The sequence below is a fragment of the Phaenicophaeus curvirostris genome, chromosome 20 (assembly GCF_032191515.1).
Source record: "Phaenicophaeus curvirostris isolate KB17595 chromosome 20, BPBGC_Pcur_1.0, whole genome shotgun sequence".
NCBI lineage: Eukaryota > Metazoa > Chordata > Aves > Cuculiformes > Cuculidae > Phaenicophaeus > Phaenicophaeus curvirostris.
In genome coordinates, this window is record NC_091411.1 from 4,271,202 (window position 1) to 4,276,540 (window position 5,339).

The following is a 5,339-nucleotide window of genomic DNA, read 5'->3' on the forward strand; positions in this document are numbered from 1 at the left end:
GAAACAGTTCTTGGGGATGGGGTTTGTTTGGGGGATGCTCAATCCCTCCCGTGACCTTTGGAGGCAATTTTTGACTCCTGCCAGCATTTTCCAAGGAGCAGGGAGCACACATCCCCCCAGGGCTGGAGCGGGAAAGCGAAGGGTGGCCGCTGCCTTCTCACCAGGGATAAGCACTGTGGGGCACGCCATCTCGCACAGGCAGGAGTTCTCCGTGTCCAGCTGGAAGACTGGTCGTCGAACCACGTGCACCTTTTCTTTTATGCAGAATTGCTCCTGGAGCACAGCAAAGGTGCCGAGTCCTGTGACCTGGACCCCCTGCCCAGGAAAAAGACAAAAAGGCCGCTGGGGAATACACTGGTTGTGACTGGTGCTTATTATTTCTCACTGGTACATACTGGTGGATAGTGGTGCCCTGGCCACAGGGAAGAGGGAAGCCAAAAGCTTTCTCAGACCAGGTCTAGACTTGGTTACTCTCCTAGTTGACCACAAAGCACAGGGTTTTCTCAGTGTGCTGCCAGGATTCTCAGGGAGGGATCAGTTCCCACGGCCCAGGCTCAGCAAGGGAAAGGGCAAGTAAGAGGCCAGCCCACCTTGTCCAGCTTCAGCTGTTCCAGGATGTACGTAGACACGGCGTCCCAGATGTACACAACCTCTGGAAAGTGAGGGAAAGAGGTTTCAGGCTCCAGGCCAGTCAGCTCAGAGCCCCTCGGCGAGCTCCTTGCCCAGCAGGTCACGAGTGCAGGTGCCCACAAGCAGCTTGGATAAACACTGCCCTGGCTGTGGAGCTGGATTGGGCCCCAGCTTCAGGCTGCCAGCCTTACTCTGCTCCTAGGCCGAGCAGGGGCAGAAATAGGGATGTGAGAAGGGCTCAGGACCAGGGCTTGGCCAATTAACTCTCACAATGGGATGGCATCCCAGATCTCTCAACCTGGTGGCACAAGAGGATCCCATGGGAAGGAACAGAAGTTCTTCCAGAGGAGACTGGGTTGAGGTAAAGGGCTGATTGCCAGCACAGGCATTTCCATGAGAGCCCTGGGGGAGCTGTAGGACATGTCAGCCCCCAGGATGCAAGACCCCTTATCATTCCAGAGCCAGAAGCCCAAGAAGTACCAGCTCCCAGGGAAGGCTGGCCCTGGATGCCCCACCTTGAAGGAGGACCATGAGAGCCTCAGGACAGCCCCAACACCACCCAGGTGGGAGTCCTCTTGCTGCCTTGTCCCTCAAGCCGGGTGGGAGCCTCAGGGAGGGCTCTCGCAGCAGCTCCCGCCCTGTCCAGCCACCCTGTGCTAGCCCAGCAGCCCCAGGCTTTGACAGTGGATAGCCCGAGAGCTCCTCCTCGTGAAGGAGTTCCCCAAACCCTTACCCTCGGTGGAAAGTTGCAGGAGGGTGGGAAACAATCTGCTCAGCTCCAAGCTGACAGACACAATGCAGCAGCCCTCCATCGCGCTTGGTCCTTGCTATCAGGTCAGGGAAAGGGATGCTCTTTGTAGCTCCTTGCCCAAAACTACAAAGGGTAGCAGTGGGGAGCCCCGAGCAGTGTCAAGCAGCACCAAGACCCTGTCGGGAAGTGCCAGTGGTGCTGGGGGGACCTCCCTTTTATGTGGGGCTTCCCTTTGTGACATCAGCCCGCATCATTGGGAGGAGCATTATGACACCAGCAGGGAGACAGCACAGATGAGAGAGGAGAGAGGTTTTGCCTCTTGTCCCTGGAAACACTCCTCCCCTACCTTCCCAATCCTATTCCATACAGCCCGTCTGCTCCCTGCACAAACTGGTTAGTGCTACTGACAGCCTGTCTGGCAGGTGGGGCCCACATGGGGCCGTGTTTTACATCTGTGACCACGCAAGCTCTTATACCAGACCGATGCTGTAACTGTCCCAGCACGCTGCTGGCACAGGATCAAGGCTGCCTCTGTCTCTCATGCTCACCCACCAGCAACAAGGCCAGGGCCGGGCAAGAAGATGGGAGGGGACATGGCCAGGACCCTGACCCCAACTGACCAAATGGACACCCCACCCCTTCGGACATCATGCTCAGCACTATAGTTGGGGAAAGAAGGAGCAAAATGCGTGTGTGTGGGGGGGTTGTGTTGGAGGCTGTGGTGTTTGTCTTTCCAAGTCACTGTTTCAGGTGACCTAATGAGTAGTGAAAGGTTCTGTTGCCCTGAGAGCTGGCAGGTATTACCGCTAAGCTGCTCTCCATTATCTTCTTGTCTTATTTTCCAATGGTTGCAAATGCTCTTCAGGAGGATATTCTCCATCACCTTCCAGGGATGGAGGGGAGCCTGGATCTTTCTTTTTGCTTTCCATGGAGTTCTGAGTGGCATTTCCTGTCTTCCAGTCTCCAGGAACGTCTCCCACTGGACATGGCCCTTCAAAGATAACAGAGAGAGGCCGTGTAATGCCACCACCCACTGCCTGGACACCTGTGCATGTAGCCCACCAGGCCCAACGGAGCCGGGTTTGACTTCAGCCTGGTCCTCTTTCCTCTTCCACTCAGGTCTGGACAAGGGAAAGGGATTGTCTGAGCGGTTGTGGGTGCTTGTTTGGCTGTGGCTGGTGGAGTCAACAGATCATTGCAGTGCTGCGCAGTCTCAGCTCGTTGACTCCCTTCAGAACCTTGTTCAGTCCCTCCAGGGACAGGTGATGGACTTGAAACAACAGCTTGAGGAGGAAAGGAGTCAGAGGAGGCAGCTGCAGGGTGCTTTCATAGAACAGCTCCTTGTAGACCCCACCGCCCGCCAGGTAGGGCACTCCAGATCAGAAAATGGCATCGCGTTCCACTCTAAGCCAGGAAATGGCTGGATAATAAGCGGACTCGATGATCCGGTGGGTCTCTTCCAACCTGGTTATTCTATGATTCTATGATTCTATGAAATGGTAGCCCTGCCCTCTCGACAACGCCTGAGAGACCATCGAAACAGAGCCGCACCCCTGGTTAAAGCTGAGCACATCTATGATGACGAGCAGGACTTGTCACCGCAAGTGACAACTAAGGAAGTTCCATACTGTAGGAAATAAGTCTGACTGCGGGAATAAAAGCCAAGTACAGGAATGGGGCTGAATATGGGGAGAAATGGGCCTGAGTACTTTGCCCCTCACTCTCTCTTCCTTTCCCACCTCCTCCTTGCCACAGGCTGAGTCCAAGGCCTTTGACAGCAAGGAATGCACCACAAATGCACGGTGCCACCACCTGCCCAGGCCTGCATTCTCCTTCTGACCATGGTGGCACCCTCACAGTCTGGGTACATACAGCATCTGGGCTTTCCAAGGCTTGGGATGCTTGGAAGGACAAAAGGAAAGCCATGCCCTTCAAGACTGAGGGTGACAAATGCTTGGGTCATGAAGGGGAACGTCTTCTTTGTTCGGCGGCACCAGCTTCTCTGTGGTGCCGGGTTCGGTGAGGGGCAGTTCTGCCGCAGCGGGTGCTGCTCACCCCCTCTTTGCTTTTTTGGCGACATCCAGCAGCAGGAGGGCGAGTTCTGCAGCAGGGTGACAATTTGAGGCGGTGGGGCACTTCCCAGAGGCAGAGAAAACCCCAGGAAAACCCAGGCGGGAGCCACGCTGGCAGCTCTGGACTCCTGAGAGGGGGAGCGACCATTGCCACGCGGTGCCTGACGGTACCGGCTTCACTTGTGGAAGCTCGTGTGGTGACTCCTGTCCTTGGTGGCAGAGCTGAGGGAGCTAGACTAGGGAGCTAGACTGAGCTAGCTGAGGCAGCTGGACTAAGGACTAGCAGGGAGTGTGAGAGGGAGATAGATGAGTGGAGCAGCACCCTCTCCCAAACTCAGCAGGCTGCCAGTGCCAGCACACCTGAGTTAGACCCATCTGCCAGCTGCGAGACTGAGGGAAAAGGACAGGGAATGAATGGCAGCAAGTTCCTGCGCGGCACAGAAAGCCTGTTGTCCCCATTCAGACAATGAGCCCACAGATTCTCTTGCCGAATAAATACGGAGCGCTGCAAGTGGAATCCATCCCCAAAAATGAAGAGGATGACTCCTGCAGCCAAAAGACATTCCCTAGGCTGCACATCCTCAAAAACCCTCAAAACATCCTATGTGAAAAAGAAGAGGAGAGTGATTTTCTTGGGGGATTCCCTTCTACAGCGAACAGAGACCTATCTGCAGACCAGACCCGCTCCACAGGGAGGTCTGCAGCTTACCTGGGGTATCAGAGAAGGACATCACTAGAAAACCTCCTTCCTTGGTGAAAGAGACAGATTATTACCCTCTGGTAGTATTTCAATCTGGCAATGAAGACACATAGTGCAGGAATAAATAAATAAATGGGGTAATTACTAATGAGAATATTTCCAAAATGAATGAGTGGAACATTCATTTCCCCTAGCCTCAGACTCTAGTCATCCTACAAATAACCCTTTATGTGTTTTTAAGTCTTATCTGATGGTTAAGTTGGAGGCTTCGCTATACAATATTATTTTATTAAGATACTCTCTGCATTGCTGTCGCTCACACTTTATTATCTAGTCATTTTGTTGACATTAATTCTTGTTGATAGGTGTATTTCATCTGTGTCCTTCACTGGGAATGATAAGAGAGATTCTTTTGATCAAAGAACATAGAAAGACTGAAGGGTACCTTAAGAAATTGGTCAGCTGGCTTGCATGCCCAGGGCTGTACCTGAACTGTTGGCTGCAGCCAGCAGTGTGATCTGCCTGCGCTCAGAAACCTGTAACCCTGACAAGTACACAGCTTCCTTACACAGATTATTCAGGGGCATTACTGCTCCAGTTTATTCCCTACAGTGTCATCAAAACTTCCTCAGCTACACTTTAAACTTTTACTTATTCTCCTTACCAAAATAGATACAGTAGATGTTTTATTCCCTTCCTTTTTGCAATTACCTTCACTGCTATCGTGTCTTTCTTTGCCTTCTCTTTGCTAGGCTTAAGTAGACCAAGTCTTTTCAATCTTTCATAACAGGTTACATTCTCTAGAGCTCTGATCATTCCTTTGGCTTTTCTTTGGGCTTCTTCCAGCTGATCTTCCAGTCTCTCTTGACGTGTGCTGCTTCAGACTGGACGGTCTGCCAGCTAGAGTCTCATGGCATGAGCAGACTGGCAGGCGATCTATCAGCTCACATAAAACAATAAGGAGATATAAAATAGAACCTGACGGCTACATGTCATCGGCTCCTTGTGCGTTTACTCTCTGTTAATGTTTCTACTAAGTTGTATCGTCTACTGGTGTGCCAGCTGACACCAACTGACCAAAAGAAGCCTTATGTTCCTTTCCACCTACACTTCAACCAACTGTGCTCTGGTTAGTTTTCCATAGTAGGAAGTGAGATGGGTTCCAAACCTGCTCCTTTTAAACCAT